At 39.7% G+C, this 19,132-nt stretch overlaps 1 protein-coding gene across 1 annotated transcript in view; it reads left to right on the top strand.

The window, feature by feature from the left end:
* si:dkey-100n23.5 (cyclic AMP receptor-like protein A) overlaps window positions 1–19,132 on the top strand; it is a 77,857-nt gene that overhangs the window by 57,498 nt on the left and 1,227 nt on the right. The gene's annotated exons all lie outside the window — the stretch shown is intronic.

Here is a 19,132-nt window from a genome sequence, read left to right as displayed (position 1 = left end):
TATGTGTAAAATGCAAATCTGGGTAAACATGTATGCAAGGTGTTGTGGGCCACACTGTAGAAGAAGGCAATAATTAAAAAAAGATGTTCTTGAGTTAAATCTGTTTAAAATGTATCTTCAAGTGGTCACTTTCTGCAGACATTCTATTATTCCCAGATCTTCTGCCTCATGCTCCCTGAAAGTTCAGCTCCAGTTTCTTGCATCAGTGTCAAACTTCCACAGCGTGTTAACGAAGCGCTCTGATTGGAACCTGCTGACGATCATCTTTGCTCGTGAGAGCTTCGAAGTCAGTCAGCCGGCCTCATCAGGCGAGCCAGAGATCTTCAAGATTTAAAAAGTGCTTCACAACTGAAGGAAAACCATTATTATTATTTTCTGCCACATCAGATTGAGTTACGGTCAGATTCTTGACGTTTAATTCAATTATAATTTATTAAAATACCTCAAAGAAAACATTTAATATTCCAAGATTTCTCTGCACCCCTGACACTGACAAATTCCGTGTTTACCACTTTGCCAGATGTGGCCCCTGTTTTCTCTCCACGACAAGCTTGAATTGCTGTGAAATGTTCTAAGTTTAAGGTTGTGCAAGAGTTAGGAGACACATCTATTTGTCACCTAAACCATATTGTCACACTTTTGAGCTTGATGAGGTTTTACAAAGTGTTTCACCGCGTGTTTTCATTCACGCACTCATTTACAATGCTTCTGTTCAAGCAGTGCCTTTTCCCCTCGTTCTTACCGTCACTAGGCGCCGTTTGTTGTTGGCCCGAGGTCTTTTCAACATACGGAGCAGAAACAACACGGGTTGAGATCTTCTAAAGTATATTTCCATGTGGTCCAAATAGGTTTTCCTGGAAGGGTTTCATTAGTTGCATCACTTTATTACACAACAATGTGAATACTTAAAAGTCTAAATTTGAACAGGCATGATTTTTACCTTGTATTGGTGTAATGTGCCAATTATTCATTTTATATATGTTGCTTTACAAGCACCTGTTACTAATACAATATTTAATGGCTCATTTGCCTTATTGCATGTGCAACTATTACAACTTAATTGATTATGACTGCTGTTACCAGACTTTTTTCGCTGTTTGAGTATAGAAACGTGATTCAGTTGCTGGTTTACTATGCGTCATTTCTCCCTTTCAAGCTACTAACTTCAGTATCCCCTTCATGCTCTGTTTTATGTTGCTGACATTTTTTTGTGCGTTTGATTGATCACTTGCCTAAAGTTGCTGTAGTTTACTTTTTTTTTCTGACCTTGTGTATAAGATATACATGGGCATCCATTGTACTGGTTTTCTGATTTCTGTTCATTTCTGGGTGATTGTGGTTCCAGAGGAGAGGCGGGCATCTGGATGGGATGGTTGGTGGTTTGATCTTGGCTTTCCCCAACATATGTTGAAGTGTCCTTGGGCAACACAGTGAACTCCAGGTTGCCCCCGATTGGCAAATGTGTGGATGTGTAGTGCATAGATTCAAGGATTCAAGGTTCTTTATTGTCATTCTCTCCACATGTGATGCATGTGGTGGAACGAAAGTGTGTACACAGGGTTCCAGTTACATCCAATAATAGTATAAAATGTAAAAGAAAAACAATAATAATATATGAGATATTACGTAAGAAAAATATTAACTAAAAATACACTAAGCACTAGTAGCATAAAAACAATACGCTGAACAGCAGCACGAACATGAGTCTGTGTGAGCAGATGAGCACAAATTAACACAGCAACATGAAACAGATCAGCAGCAACATGAAACAGATCAGCAGCAACATGAAACAGATCAGCAGCAACATGAAACAGATCAGCAGAAACATGAAACAGATCAGCAGCAACATGAAACAGATCAGCAGCAACATGAAACAGATCAGTAGCAACATGAAACAGATCAGCAGCAACATGAAACAGATCAGCAGCAACATGAAACAGATCAGCTGCAACATGAAACAGATCAGCAGCAACATGATGTGATTTTTTTCACAGTCATTATTCTGGTTAGATATTTATGAGTCCAACAGCTTCAGGGTAGAAGCTGTTCCTCAGTCTTGTGGTTCTACACTTAATGCTCCTCAACCTCCTTCCTGAGGGGAGCGGGGCAAAAAGTGTGTGCTGGGTGAGTGGGATCCTTCATGATGCAGGTGGCCCTCTTCCTGCATCTGGAGGTGTAGATGTCTGTGATGATGGGGAGACTGACTCCGACAGACTTTTGTGCAGCCTTCACCACTCTCTGTAGAGTTCTTCTTTCTGCAGCTGTGCAGCCTTCACCACTCTCTGTAGAGTTCTTCTTTCTGCAGCTGTGCAGCCTTCACCACTCTCTGTAGAGTTCTTCTTTCTGCAGCTGTGCAGCCTCCATGCCACACGTTGATGCTGGAGCACAGGATGCTCTCCACTGCACACCTGTAGAAGGAGGTGAGGACTGAGCTTCCCAGACCAGCTCGCCTCAGCTCTTCCTTTACCTGCTCTCCAGGTGTTCCATCTCCTGCCTGTAACTGGACTCATCGTTGTTTGTGATATATCCATCCATTATCTTTTACCCGCTTCTTCCATTTTGGGTCACGGGGGTCGCCGGTGCCCATGTCCAGCAATCAGTGTGCGAGGGGCGGGGTACACCCTGGACAGGTCGTAAGTCCATCACAGGGCTGTTTGTGATGTATATACTGTATTTATATGTATATATTCTGTATAGTGTTAAAGCTATTTGTGCGGTCAGTAATACTAGAAAAGTGCTTTATAAACGCAGTCCATTTACTGTTTCTACAGTTAGTGCTCATCCTGGTTTGGAGAAAGTGCATCATCTTCCTAAGAAGTAAAGCTTGAGGTCATTCTGGGTTTTCCAAGCCACTAAGTTTTCCTTTTTTGCTTGGATACATTGTCAGGAAGTTTATTCTGAGGTTCTAACTTGCCCTTAAGCAAGTTATGATCCAAATCAGTGCAAGTTAATGAACCAATTTCTGATTATTGAATTCCTTTGGGGAAAAAAATTAAATAACAAAACCCCTTTTGTGTGGGTTAAAAGTTCTGTTCTTTAACCAATCTATATCTGAAGAGTTAAATCTTCTAAACCTTTTGGTTTTCCCAACAAGCTGCTGAAAATCTCTGGAGTAAACTGCTTTTTTGTAATAAAGACTTAAAGCACTAAATTTGTACATGTTGACTTCATAGGGTTTGCTTGGAATGTTGACAATGACGTAAAAAAATTACTGGAGAGCTCCCAAACATTTTGTCAGGTAAATTTTTTAGCGTTAACAGTCTCAGATGGAAATTAATCTTTGTAAATTGGATCACTTTTTTAAGACAGTTTAATAAAACTTCTTAAATCTTCTTAAAAATTAAACCAAAAGAACCTTCAGCGTATTAAAAAACAATTTTAAATATTATCAGATCTTTTTTTCTTACGCTTAATGATAGTGTAATTTCATTAATAGACTTTTTAATTTACATTTTCACACTGCAAACACTTCACACCTGTGCTGCAGCTGTGTTAATTATATTGTTTATTATGACTGTTGCTTTGTTAATATTCTGATCTAAATATATATTTCTGATTGATCGCTTGTTGATCTGTGTTTTTAATTGTGAAATGAGTCCATATAGGAAGATACTCTGAGTATGATGAACTTGTTTTCAGATATGCACCAAAAACTCTCCTATATTGATTAATTCAGTACACATGATTAAAAATGATGGGGCTAGCTGAAAAATCAAGGATCATTAGTTTTTATAATTTGTGTGGAGATTAACATAACAATGTGTAACTTTGACGGAAGTCCATCAAGAATTTAAACATACTGTAGTCATAAGCATACATTTTCTGTCGGAGTTGGACAAAAAGGCTAAAAGAAATCACAAAACTCAAGATGATGTCTAACGTTTTTTAGAAGATTTTTTCATTCATGCATCAGTTTATTTGTTCCCATGCAGGCCAGCTGTGAGACATAATCTCTTCAGCAAGTCCAGGGTCTGCCCCGAGGACACCTCCCAATGGGACATATTTGAAACACTTCCTTAAAAGGCGTCCACAAAGCATTTTACCAGATGTCCAAATCACCTAAACTGCTTTTTTAAGGCAGAATAGCAGTGGTTTGAATTTCCCCAAGGCTCCAGAAACTATGCTGCTTGCGAAGGTTTGTCCCTGATAGCATCTCTCCCATGGCCAGTTACTTCTAGATGAGGGTCCAGGCAAAGCACAATTTAGGAACCCGAACAAATAGCGGAACCAAGAAACCTTGCTCAGACTAGGAATACAGAGGTTGTGAAGAGGCTTGTTGGTGGGTGACTGGTGGTTGGACCATTACTCATTGGCACATTTCAAATTAGTTCGATAAAACCACCCTTCTTCTGGACCATTGTAATCGAGGTGCCACAAGGGACTAGTGACCTAGGCAACAGGCAGAGACCTTGGTGTTCCAATACTAATTCACGGAAATTGGCTTTAAGAGTTTCTGAGGGGGCCGAGATGGGGTATAGGGTAGCCAGCTTGGGACCAGAAAGTTGCGGTTCGACTCCCAGCCATTCCCACATGTCATGGTGTCTCTGAGCAAGACACCTAATTCCCAATTGCTCCCCGGGCGCTTACATAGCTGCCCACTGCTCCACCTGGGTGTATCTCAGGTGTAATGGGTTAAATGCAGAGAACTAATTTCGCCATTCTATGGGAACATACAATGATGACAGTCTCAAACGTCTCCTTCCCTTCTCTTTGTGAACATTTGGAATGCATGTAGATTGAATAGTCAAAAGTAGGGGTGCAGAAAAAAATTGATTCATTAAAGAATTTAGATTCCTAGTCCTGGTGATTCTGAATCGACTCTCAAAGCCCATAAATTGATTTTAAAATGCGTTTAAGTTTTTTTTTTTTCCACTCATACTCGGAGCGTACCACATACGTGTCTGCTCGGCTACCATAGAATTTGGCCTTGTAGGCCACTGTACAGCAAGTTAGTTAGCTAGTTCCTTTATCTGAATGGAGACCACTAGCATGGAGCGGAGGACAGCACGATTAAACCCCCTCCTTTGTCATTAAAACAGTGTAAAGTCATTTTGGATCGTACAATGTTCAGGGGAAAGACAGAGCTAGACAAGATCACGGCTGTTTGCAAGAAGTGTACAATAAAAATGCGGTATAGTATTTTGGAAATACGACAAATGTGAGGAAGGTAGATGAAAAGCGAAAGCAGCAAACTCTGTAACAAACTTCCAGCTAATTCCCAAAAGGCTATTATTCAGAAGACAATCAGTCACATATGGCACAGATAGATACTGTTTAAAATTTGATTTTTAAATCTCTGAATTGCTTCCGTCTTTTTCCGGTTACCTTTGTTTATTTCTTCAGGGTCACGAGTGGTCAAAGCTCATCCATGCATGTTTTAGATGGTGCATCCAATGAGTGAATGGATCAGCGGGGTGCTTTATCCCCCTCCCCCCCACCCCCAATTTTCATCTTTGATTGCTGATGCATGTTTTGTTGTGCACATTCAAAGAGCATGTTTGTTGTCAGCTGAAGTAAATTGGTGCACAAAGCACCTTTTAACCTTGGCACGGTTCTACCAAGTACATCACCTTGTATTTCTTATTCACCCAGTCACACAGAAATGTCTTGTTTGGTTTAAGCTTTTTTTTTTCTATTGAACACACACTCACACACAATAATGAGTCCTTTGTAAGAAATTTGGAATTTTGAGTTTAGCTCAAGGTTTTGTCAACTTGTGGAGGGGCAGAGGATTGAGCCATCCATCCAAATAAAAGCATCCTCAGTGTTTGACTTCCACCTTTTATGTTTAAACCAATTTAGCATTCTAACAGCATAAGTGTTGGCAAATTTTAGTTTGGAGAGTCTCTAAATTAGCTCTATATAACCACAGGGTCTGTTGGGTGCTTAACTAAGACCCTACAAGAGGGGATCCTGGGAATTTATTTCAGTTCATTTCAGTTTATTGTGATAGCGCCGTCACAACAGAAGTTGTCTTCGGGCACTGTACAAAAGCATTCACGTGCATAAAAAGCCAATTAGTAAAAGTTTTCTATCTAAGGAAGCCAGCAAATTGAGTTGAATCTTCACTTTGTTGCAGTCTTCCATCCTGAGCAAGTACATTGGCAACAGTGGCAAGAAAAAGCTCCCTTTTAACAGGAAGAAACCTCCAGCAGAACCAGGCTCAGGAGACGAGCGGCCATCTGCTTCGACCAGCTGGGTTTGAGAGGACAGGAAAGAGAAACAAACACACAGAATGGCAGGTCCAGGAGTACTTTCTATTGGAGGAAAGACAAAAAAATGTTTAGGTTGGAAATAACTACAAATACATATAGAGTAGAGCAAGTAAAGACAGCAACTGTGTGAGGAAATGTGGCCAGTTCTATTTCGTATAGGCGCAGCCCTTTAAGGCTGTCGCTAGTGGGTTTATCCCCTTCACGCGCATCGCATCACTGTAATCGCAGTGCAGCACTGTGAAAACTTTATTCCATGCCCACCGGTTGTGTGGGCCCCACCCCTGGTCCGTTTGAATTACGGTGAGACCTGGACTTGACCCTTTGACTTGCTCAAATTTCAGACCAATCTCAAAACTTCCCTTCCTGTCCAAAATTCTCGAGAAAATAGTTTTCATTCAATTAAACAAGTTTTTGAATGAGAACAGAATCTTCGAGGTTTTTCAATCTGGTTTTAAGCAACTCCACAGCACTGAAACAGCATTAGTAAGGGTTTGTAACGATATTATGATCTCAAACAATTCTGGTCAATTTATGGTACTTGTGCTCCTGGACCTTACTGCTGCTTTTGATACTGTTGACCACAGTTTCCTTATATCACGTCTGGTGCAGTGGGTTGGGATCACAGGTGCTGCATTAGAATGGTTCCGCTCATACCTGAGTGGCAGGAGTTTCTGTGTCAAGGTTGGTAATAATGTATCTGCCTCATTACCTCTTTCTTGCGGGGTCCCACAGGGTTTGATTCTTGGACCCCTTCTGTTCTCACTTTATTTGCTCCCACTGTGGTCCATCCTGAGGAAACATGGTCTTTCATTCCATTGCTATGCTGATGACTGCCAGATCTACCTGCCTGTGAAACCAGCAAGTGTTTGCTCCATTCACCCTCTGTTAAAATGTCTGGATGGCTTCAAATTTCTTAAGTTTTAACAATGAGAAGACTGAAGTCATTGTCTTTAGCCCTAGCTCAACTGCCGCCATTGATCCTGTCAACCTGGACTCTCTTCAGCCATATCTGAAGCAGTCTGGTAAAAATCTTGGGATGGTTTTAGATTCTGACTTCACGTTTGACAAACAAATCAACTCTGTTCTGCAGAAAAGCTTCTTCCAACTCAGACAGGTAGCTAAGCTCAAGCCAGTATTGTCCAGACCCGACCTTGAGAAACTAGTCCACTCCTTTGTCATGACCCGATTGGACTATTGCAATGCACTCTATGCTGGGATCAGCCAGGCCTCCATTTCACGTCTTCAGCTCTTCCAGAATGCTGCTGCTCGGCTTTTAACCGGAACTCGTAGTCTGAACATATTACACCAGTTCTGTCCTCCCTTCATTGGCTCCCTGTTCGTACGAGGATAGTCTTTAAAATTCTTCTGTTGACCTTCAAATGCTTAAATGGCCTCGCACCCCTTTACCTCTCTGAGCTTCTGGAACCTTACGTTCCCTCTCGGGCCCTGAGATCATCCGATCAGCTGCTTTTGGCTGTTCCAAAAACAAAACTGAAACTCAAGAGGAGATCGGGCTTTTTCAGTCATGGGCCCCAAACTCTGGAACAACCTGCTCCCCAACATCAGGCAGGCCACCTCCCTTCCTCACTTCAAATCCTGCTTAAAACACATCTGTTCTCTCAGGCATTTCACACAGTGTAAATTGATCTAGTGTTTTTTGTTCTGTGATCCTATGTTTTAAATGCTTTTTATTAATTATTCAGTTATTATTATTAGTGTATTGTATATATATTTTTTTCTCTTTAATTTTACTCTCATTGATTGTTGTTGTTGTTGTTGTTGTTGTTGTTGTTGTTGTTGTTGTTAAGCACTTTGATAACAGGTTCTGTTTTAAATGTGCTCTATAAATAAAGTTGACTTGACTTGAGACCGATCAATCAGCTCCCAAATAGCTTTTTTTCTTCTGGGGTTACAGTACGTAACCAACGTTTGTCCTCCAGCAGTCTAAGCTTATAGCAGCGTAAGGAATAGCTCAGGAAACCCAAGACAACCCTAACTATAGGATTTATCAAAAAGGAAAGACCTAAGCCTAATCTTAAAAGTAGACAATGTGTCAGCCTCACGGACAGAAACTTGAAGTTGGTTCCTCAAGAGAGGAGCCTGATAACATAAATCTCTGCCTCCCGATCTACTTTTGGAAACTCTAGGAACCACAAGTAAACCTGCAGTCTGAGAGTGAAGTGCTCTGTTAGGAAAGTATGAAACAATAAGATCTGTAATACAGTATATGATGGAGCTAGGTTTATTATTTATTTGTAAGACACAACTACACTTTAATAACCAAAACAGCATGCTAAACAATTTTAGCTGTACTATTTTTGTTTACCATTTTGAGTCTTAACATTTTAAATTAATTAAAGCAGTAATAATGTCAAATGAGTCATTAGTAAATAGGTCTTAGAAAACACAGAGATTAGGCAGACTTCTCTAATCATATATAAACAGGAAAGGAAACCAACTGCAGACATACATTTCTAATTTCACCAAACCCAGTATTTGTTGAAGAAATCGTCAAGTCAATGGTTTTGTGATTGGACATAGTCCAGAGCAGTTTTTTTATACAAAAAAAAACTTCAGAAATATAGGATAATGAGACATGTAAAGTATTTTAATTTGTCAATTGACAGTAGAATGAAAGAAGCAGCGTAGATGAAAATACTGGTGAATTTGTACCAAAAAAGCTGTGAGCACGTCGTTGTAAACAGTGCAATTTTTGACTAGCACTTCCTCACCTTTGAGTTGGTTCTGCCCAACCCAGCCTGTATGCCACTAACTCACTATCACCCATTAAGTGAGGTACAAGCCAAACAATCTTTTTCTGCATGATTAAAAATCTTTGTGTAATATTTCACTATTCATGAGCACAAGATATCCATGAATTCATAAAAATTGGAATTTAAGTTCCTGTGTGCTGCTTAGATACAGCACATATGAGCCTAAAGTCCATGAAAATATTGGAACATTTTAAGTTAGAAAAAAGTCTGTGCTTAAGTCCTGCTAAATTCTTTGCTTTACAGTGAACTTTACCTGGGACTTGAGTCCCTTAATTTCGAGCAACTTGTGCCTCTAATTGAGCTAAATAGCCACACTATAATTGTGTTTTTGGACCAAAAAGTTATACAAGCCCTCTGAGGGTTATAGGCACTGTTGGTCCAAATATGGAGCAGTTATAAGGACCTACTTTTGCACCGCTAGGGGATTGATGTGGTTGCGTAACACTCAGCTGATAGTCCATGTGGCCAAATGACATTTACCATCAATGGCAAAGGAGGACTATATAGTTGGAGAGTTAGTAACTTTGTAACTGCCTAAAAAGGGAAGGATTGTGGGCATTGACAAGAACAAAAACGACAAGAATGACTTGTTTAATCTTGTACTTTTGATATGGTCTCAAATTGGTAACAAAAGGCTACAAAAGGTGCATTTTTAAAAGTGTGTAGCACCACCTATAAAGATTGTCTTGGGACGAACTGCAGAGGTTCAGTCAACACCCGACACAATGTTCTGAATGTGACAAATCAAGAACATCTGATGGGAATTTTATCATATGTGGCATTAATGTGGAACTCATGATTGAAGCTAATGATCTGGACTTTACAAAACTCATCTTGGCAATACAGTAGTCCCTCGCTACTTCGTGGTTCATTTTTCGCGGACTTGCTCTATCACGGTTTTTCAAAGCAAGATTGGACGTGACACACAATGACTGATTGACGAATGAGCCACACAATCAGCATGAATTTTTTATTTGAAATAAATTATTTGAAATTATTTAGCACCTGTGTGCAGCCTACAGCTGTGGGAGAAGCTTCCTCCTGCAGCTGATCAGCTGGTCTCCATGCAGAGCAGAGAAGTGGGCGTGGCTGAGAGGGCAGCCAGAGGCAGAGCTGAAATATCATGCTGTGCTTTTTTAGAGCGTTTAGAGTTTAGAAACATTGTTTAGAACATTGCAAGAGTGTGGGAAGGGTTTAAAACGCCTTTATATATATATATATATATATATATATATATATAGTATAAATACTAAAATAAACTACTACGTACTGCTTGTACTACTATTCCTACTTCGCGGTTTTTCACTTATCGCAGGGCTTCAGGATATGGATCCCCCACGATAAACAAGGGTCTACTGTACTTAAATTTATTCTCTTACCAAATGTTGTCCAAATAACCAATATAATAAACCATCTTTTTAATCTATCAAAGGTCAAGTTTGAATAAACAAACTGCAGTTTGATTGGTTGGCGTTCATTACATTGAATTAGTCTTTTTAGTTATATCATAATTACGTGTAAGACTCCTTTTTACAAGCAGCCCTAATACTTGTAAATTTAACTTAACCAATGTTTTAATTGCTCTCACCCTGGAGAAATAATCACCCACATTAATTGCGACCATGTGTTAACGGCTGTTCATCTATCATCTGCACTGAAAATAATTGCTAGGTCTGACACCAAAATCAACTTTTCTAGAATGAAATTACCAAATCAAGAGCTTAATTTCCTCTCTCTCTCTCGTATTTGTCTTTTAGGGAAATGTAATGAAGAGCACATTACATGAAATATGATATTTCTACATTTGGACCACAAACCTCATTGGTTGCATTTAAATAAACCCCTCAATCAATAAAAGCTCTCCACACATTTGTCTCAATCTGCAAACATTGACTGCCTCTGCAGATACGAGCTGGAGCCGATATTGAACCGCGAGTGGTCTTACTTCACGTGTGCACAAACACGCACGCATATTGTCACCTACTCAGTTTCCCCGACCATACTGATAGCAGGTCACGAGCACAGCGTGGAAGAGAGGAATGTGTGGTATGACCTTCAACCCAAATGTCAACGCTGCACTGTGGTGAGCGGGGTGAAAGAGACAGAGAGACAGCACAGTGAAATTGAATCTCAATGCGTCCGTAAATCACAGAGAAAACGCTGTTTGTGTGTGTCGAGGAGGCAGAGAGGGAGGCGAGAAAGAAGGCGACAGGGAGACGGAGCGAGAAAGGAGGAGAGAGAGACAGGCCGCGCGTGTGTTCGTGCGCTATCGTGACTAACAGCCGGTTGTTATTCATCTTGGCATGCGGCTCCCAGCAGCCCCCACACATCAGGTGTGAGATTGGAGGGGGGAGGGATGGGAGGGGGTGGTGATTGGGTGACAGCGTCAAAACATTCCTCTCTTACAGCAGCGAATCTGTGCTTTCCTTCCTCTCAGCCCCCCTAACCTAGACTCATCGTGTTCAAGTACTTTCTCCCTTCATAACCCAGTTTAACTGGAGTTTTAGATTTTTCGTTTGCTTTTTTTTTTTTTTTTGTGGTGGATTTTTTATTTTATTTTTTTCCACACAACTCATACACCTCTTGGACTTTTTTTATTTTATTTTGTCTTTTAGACTCGGTTATAGTCTTTTGTCATATTGGACCTAAATTGATTTAGCTGTCGTTCCATAAAGTGCGCAAAGAAAACCAATATCTACAAGGTTTGGGATTTCCATACGTTGTCATCTTGATTGATTTACAGATCAAACAAATAAACTGTTGCCTCGTTAACAGATTTGTTTTGGCAACAAAAATGATTTCTTTTCCCCGCTTGTTTGATTTATTGTATTAGACTTAATTACTGCTCCCAGCTTTGGATTGTTCTGTGATTTGAACAGGTATTGTTGATATGTATTTAAAACTAGATACTGTACGGTAAAACTTTGAATTGCACGCTGTACTTTCTAAATTTCTCAAGGGATTTTCCATTAAACGAGCTCCAGTGCTCAACAAGAGCCACTACTTGCTAGGCACCAGCTTTTTCTTGTTTCTGCTGCCTAAAGCACCACCTATAGCACCAGAAAGCCAATGCTATCTCCATCCCAATTCTATGGTGGGTCAGAGCAAAGAACTGCTTTTGTCAGAGGCTGAAGACTGGCTCAGGAGACCAAAACCTACTGAAAATGTTGCCACCTTTCACTCCTGTGTTCAATTGTTTTTTTTTTTTATTGTCTTTCCCCACTGGGATTAGATCTGTAAAGTCAGATCCACGTGATTTCTTGAGCTAAACAAGGAATCAACCTCACAGGCCTACACCAATGTGACCATTTGAGCATGTGTGACACGAGTCTTGTGACTGCTTTCTTTTATACCCTCATCGCTGTAGTTGGTTTGGTGGTTTCTGCTGCTGCTTCAAAGAGTGGTGACTAAATACAAAAGTTGTGCAGATGTGTAACGCTAGCATTAGTCACTTTCACCTAACCTACTGCAGCACAGATGAGAGGAACGTTTTGAGAAGGCGATGGATTTGAGGGTTGAACCGTCTGGCTTTTAAAATTAGTAAACAGCTACAGGCAGAATACTAGCTTTTGCGGTAACGGTATTATCAGATTTAATTACAGCCTGTTAGATCTTGCATTTGTGATTCAAAGGGAGAAGAGCGTTCAGCTTTGCTGCACCCAGACCGATCTAAAACTGCCAGGACTCAACTGTTTGACAACCTTTAGTTCAATCCTAAAAGATAGTGTTATACGACTTTTGAACAGTGCTTGTTTTTAACCATTATCTCTGTATTTTAACCATTGTCCGAAGGTTTTTTGTTTTTAATTATTGCTTGCACTTTCTTAACTTTAGTGTTTTGGTCACTGTTAAGCTCATTATTATGCATTGCCTTGCACTTTGAAATCCTAAACAGTTTTAAGTGGGCATAACACTGTTTTGTCCTATATTGTTAATTGTTTTCATTATTAGTTTGTGGTGTGTGCTGCAGGCCTCTTGGCCAGGTCACGCTTGGAAAAGAGTTCTTGATCTCAACAGGTTTTGTTCTGGTTAAATAAAGGTGATGATGAAAGGGTCATTATTTTTGAGCAGTAATAAAACCTGTTCAACACGTACCAAATGAACCAATACGAGGTGCTGCGATTTGCATCAACCCAGCCACATAGCTGCATTTCCTGGAAGATGAAAGTCAGGCTAGAGGGAAGCTATGATGCAATCTACAACATGGAAAACACATCAAGACAGCTTGAAACACCTTCTTTCCATCTTAGTGTGATTTATGAAAGAAGTGAGATGACGCGGTGGGTTTAAGTCAACCCATATCTGTTATGCTTCTGAGCCACTAAGTTAGATAGGTACAGAGGCAAAACAGTTAATATACAGTATGTTTGAGTAAGCTGGTGTTGCTGCTCAACTGTGCAGTGGAGTGATGACAGATGGTCCATATAACCAGTAGGCAGCGCAGTTTAAAATGGGAGGCATCCAACACACTTTTTATCAAGGTTCAAGGTTCTTTATTGTCATTCGCATCACATGTTGTGCATGAAGTGGAATGAAATTGTGTACTTAAGGTCCCAGTTACACCCAAAAATAGCAAAAATATAAAGTATAAAAAGAAGCAGTATATAAGGATCTAAGATACATGCTAATCACTGGCCCACTCCCCTCAGGGGAGTGGGCCAAGAAGTGTGTGCTGGGTGTGTGGGGTCCTTCTTGATGCAGGTGGTCCTCTTCCTGCATCTGGAGGTGTAGATGTCTGTGGTGGTGGGGAGGATGACTCAGACAGCTTCTGTGCAGCCTTCACCACTCTCTGCAAAGCTTTTCTTTCTGCAGCTGTGCAGCCTCCATGCCACACGTTGATGCTGGAGCACAAGATGCTCTCCACTACACACCTGTAGAAGGAGGTGAGGTCTGAGCTTCCCATCCAGTTCACCTCAGCCGCCTCAGGAAGTAGAGTCTTTGATGTGCTTGTGCAAAAAATGCCACGTCAGTGCCAGCAAATTATACACCACGCCTTCTATAGTTCCATGTCGGCTTCATTTAGGACTGTGTCTTAAGTCGTGCACAACTTAATTAGTGATTTATGAACGTCTCTGGGAAGCTTAAAGCTTGTATGTTGCAGCCATATCACTGAACCATTTTGCAAAAATGGCTAGTGTTAATTTTGTGTGCCTGGAGAAGCCTTAAAAAAGAGCGAATCTGTTGAGAATTTAATGAAAATGTAATTTTTTATATTCTGATACTAGTAAAATACGAAGAATGCCGTTCAAAATATGCCCTTTCCAGTGTCACTGTCAGCTAAAAAGCACTATTGACCTAATTAAATTGTCTTTTAGACTATTTAGAGGTGTAATATACAATTAAAATGAAAACTACTATGAACACTAAGACCCAGATTTTTTAATATAAAAACATGGTTTGTAAAATTAATTAGTCTATTGTTTGTTTTTAGACTTAAAACAGTAACTTGTCTCAATTGAAGCTAACTTCAAATAAAAAGGGCTCGCCTCCCACACACTTTTCTCTCCAGTTTCTGTTTTGCTCAAACGGAGACCTTCACGACTTTTAAGTCTAACTGCCAGTTTTGTTTCCTACCTCATTTCTTGTGAGTGCACTTTAAAATGTTTTGAAGTCCTAAGACTATCAGAGGTCACTAATATATAAATGAACTATATATGTTTTGTATCTGGTTGTGATACTTCCTGTGCTGTCTCTTGGGGGCCAAAAACAAAACCTTTTAATGTGATAATCAAGTCAAACTAGAATAAATACATAATCTTAGTGATCTCCACTAGTTACAGACCTGATTTATACATTCAGGTTATTACAGAGAACATGTTCACGGTTTGATTTATAACCCATTTTCTTTAATTTTGATGTTTTTATTGCATGTAAACATTCTGCTCTCTCTCTCTTTCTGCTTTATATCTTGGTTTTTTTTGTCCTCTGGTTTTTCCTCCCATCATCAGCAGCAGCCTTTGACTTTTCTCCTCTTCCATCTCCCTGCCAAGGTTTGTCTGCACTACATGTCTCCTTCTCTGTCTTCTCTGTTCTGCTCTACCCCGTTACAGCATCTCTGGCATTTTATCTCTCGTACATTATTTTTCTCTGCGCTCCCTTTGTGTTGCATCTCCCTCCCACCTGTGTATTCTCCATTTCACACTCCCTCTCTTTCTCTCTCTCCCCCTCTTCCTCTCACTGCTTCCCTGATATTGATCTGCATTCTAGCCATACAGCTGAACCGCCTTCGGCTCTGCAATGAGCTCACATCTCACTTCTGCCTCTGCATGTATGAGAGTATGCTTGCAGGGGGGAAAGCATTTCAAAATTCCCCATTTGTTTCAGTGTCACTGCAAACGAAACATAAAGCTATTTAATAAAAAATAAAAAGTTCTTTTCTGGGAAAAATGTTGGCCACTACGAGTACCCCGTGCTTTTGTGATCATTTGTGCATTTTTATAGCTTCTGACTCGTGTTACAGTATTTGTAGACATTTCTGGTCCAACAAGCCAAAGACAGTTCACTTTATTCTTTGTGCCTTGTTTCTTGTGCGGTGTAAAGTCGCTAATTCTCGTCAAGTACGAGTGTTCTCGTTACGAGGTGTCACTTTCATGGAATCTTTAAGTGAATGGGAGCTGGTCCTATTATCACGTTGAGGCTTGAAATTTTATTCCCACTCTCGTGTGATCCCTCAGTGGTGGATTGAGTTTCTAAATTTCTTTGGGTCAGCAGAAAACCTTTTTGTTATCGAATACCACCGAAAGACCTTCCTCTTCTGAGAGTACTGGCTTACACAGGATTTTTTGTTTCACCGTTTTCCTTGGTGTCAAGGAATGAAAGATAAAATGCTGCTTTTTTTTTTTTTTTTTTTTTTTTTGCTGAGTGCTTGTGTGTTGATTTATGCACCTGTGAGACTTGCAAATGGCATGTTAAAGTTCTGTTTTCTTTATGATTTTTCCTTGATCTACTCTGGATTTGACTTCAGTTGATGTCAGGGGAGTTCTGGTAAATGTTTATGGACGTTTATCACTGCTAATGTTAAATTAATGTTGACCATGTGTGTGAGCTCAGAGAGGAGCCTGCAGGCACCTTACGCCTCCGAGTCTAAGAGGCCGAGGTCATCGTGCTGATAAGCGTGTATAAAAACACTTCCTGTACCCTGCCCGTTGCAGATTGTCATGACGAGGCTTTAAGCGTAACTTTGAAACATCTGTGTAAGCCTGTGGTGAACTCTGCCCTTGCAAATAAACTGGTTAAAAAAATATTCTCTTTTCGTCGAGCGTAGCTTATTTGAGTAAGTAAATAATGCAAGGATATTTTTATCCAACAGTTGACTTTTGCAAACGAAACGGTTGTGATTGTTTCATTACTCAAGAAATTGTTCACATGAAAGTTTAGCTTGTTGGTCAAAAAAACAACTCGCTTTAAAACGAGAGTGGAACAGTGTTGTTTCTGTTTAACGAAGTTTCTTTTGAAAGTTGTCACAAATAACGGATGTCTTTTCAATGAGTCTGAGCTAATTAGAATTTGAGTTGGCGTGTTCCAATTTAATCCACCAAACTGGTTCTATTCTGCCTCTTTACTGAGTATGTTGGTCTTTTTTTTACAGTATGGTTCCACAATATGGCTGCAAAGACATGCTCCTCTCATCAGAGCCCTAAGTTGATTGTTCATAAATGCACCAAAATGGACCCAACAAATAACAGCTGTAACATTAGCTGTTTACTCACCAACTTGGCTCAGTGACTACCTCCCTTGCTGGCTCAGAGGTATAACAACAACTGGTTGACTTCAGCTCTTGGTCAATTCAAAAATTACAACCAAAGCCAAGATTAACACTTAGAAACAATTATTTGTGTCTCAAATAACTTTTCCTTAATAAATGCACTTTGACGGTCAAATCAGCTGTGTTTCAAAAGCCGATACGCAGAAGTAGGCATGTGCACAGGAGGACTCGCTGTGCATTTCTTTGAAATTTAACAAGATAACAACCTAAAAGCAATTATTTGTTTGCTCGACTTTATAGTAAAGTTGTGTCTCAGTTTAACTTTTACTTAATAAAAGGACTTTAACGGTCAAACCACCTGCATTTCAAAATTATTCGCTGCCTCAGTGCTCTGGGAGCGCGCAGACAGGGAGGAAATCGGGAAGAAGGAACGCTGCGCAGTTCTTCAAAATTTAACAAGAAAAGCACCTATAACAATTGTTTGCTTGAGATTATAGTAAAGGTGTGTCTCAGTTGAACCTTTACTTAATAAATGCACTTCAATGGTCAAATTAGCTTCATTTCACCGGGGCGGTGCAGCGAAATTAAGCTGATTTGACTGTTGTTCCAAGCGAGCTGGACAAAGGTGGAAGCCGATTGTGTCATTAATAGCCACTTTTACCTATTACATGACACAATGACATGCCATATTACTCAAATGCCATCTAGTGGCTGAAAATGGTAGTGTTCAATATTTTCAGTCAGTATGAATGAAAATGGTCATAACTCAGCCAAAAATTGGTTTATAAACATGGGAAAAAAAAAGATAAATATGACGCTTTGGCGTATAAGTCACAGGGCTCGCAAATTATGCAAAAAACACGATTTATAGGGCGAAAAATATGGTAGGTCTAGATTGAAAGGGTTTTGCTTTGCTAAGACATTTTAAAGTATAAATTTATTTTTCTTAACTTCCAAAGCAGCTTGATTGGCTCCAAGCTATTCATTTGTCAACAAGGCTAGATACCGAAGCAAAAGAATGATACTTAAAGCTTGATGTAAAAAGGCTTTTTCATGAAGTTTTTGGTTTGTCAAGTAGATTTACTTGTGATCTGTCATCAGTGTTGTTAGTTAATACAATAGATGATGGGCAAATTGTTCATATAAGTATTTTAATGTCTGTCCTTTTTAAAGCTGTGTCATTGAATGTACTTTGTGTTACAAACCTTCATGCAGTTCTGGTTTCTTTTGTCTTCATAGACAACCCATTTTTTGCAAGTAATTTTCTTCATTAGTTGTGACAAGTGATTTTTCCTCATTCATTGTTAAGAATACAACAAAGTAATCAATACTCAGTGGATTAAAAAAGCTGCACTTTCTCATTTTATAGCTCTTCGTTTATTACCAGAGAATTTCTACAGAAGTTTACTAACAGTGTAACTTTTATTTGTATTTAGAAGTCAAAATTTCTCACCCCCAAGTCAGAACAATCAATTGGAACTCCCCCTGAAGTCAGAACTCTCACTTACAAAGTTGAAAGTTTCTCACCAGCCTCAACCTTTTATGTCTGTTGGGAAATTCTGTGTGTGAATGTCTTTAAATGAACAGTCGACCCTTGAATTTCTCCTTAGGATGTAAAAAGTGTCTCTATAACCTCTATATCTAACTTGACAACTTCTCGTATAAAAAAGTGATCAAAGCTACAATAATTAACTATTTTCACTTTTGTCTGTTTGTCTTTAATTCACTCACACACAGTACTGTCTAATCTCGATTAGGGGATGTCACTACAGCATTTGAATGCATCAAATGCAGATAAATACATTGTTTTCAGACTTTAGTCTGAGGCAACAATTAGAACAGATTTGCCAATTTGTACCTGGAACACTATGATGTTGGATGTGACATTATTCCCAGATCCAAGTTCTAGCTCCTGAATTAAATCAAACCCTGCATAAGGTTCAGGTTAGGTTTATTTGTCATGTGCAAAATCAACACAAGGTTAAGAATGCAATGAAATGTGAAGAATCGTCTCGACTCGCCAAAAAATAAAAAATAAAACAACAAGAAATATCAAAGCATACAGCAAAAATATTAAAAACATACTAAAAAATACTACTAACATACTTAAAAATATATTAAAAAATGCTACTAAAATACTAAAAAACAAGGCGCCAAAGTTGAAAAAGAAATACATCTACAGTGTGTTTCGCTTAGCAGTGAGGTTCTTTCATCGTTGTGGTTCTGTTCTCTTAGCAGCATGGTCTTGTTAGTAGCTTAGCAGGTCTTGTTAGCAGGTCCGGTCTGCAGCTTGGTGGTAATAACGACCACAGCAGCTGCCCTCACAGACCGCAGTCCAGAACCAGGTCTAGTAGACGGAGAACATCCAAGGTTTCCCCGCGGAGCTGAACGGGTCCATAGAGTTTGGTCCGTGCAGGCAGATTGAGGCTAGCGTTAGC

Source organism: Nematolebias whitei, chromosome 13 (assembly GCF_014905685.2).
Source record: "Nematolebias whitei isolate Nwh7 chromosome 13, NemWhi1, whole genome shotgun sequence".
NCBI lineage: Eukaryota > Metazoa > Chordata > Actinopteri > Cyprinodontiformes > Rivulidae > Nematolebias > Nematolebias whitei.
The sequence above is the reverse complement of the archived record's forward strand: the minus strand, read 5'-3'. Positions and strand labels throughout refer to the sequence as shown.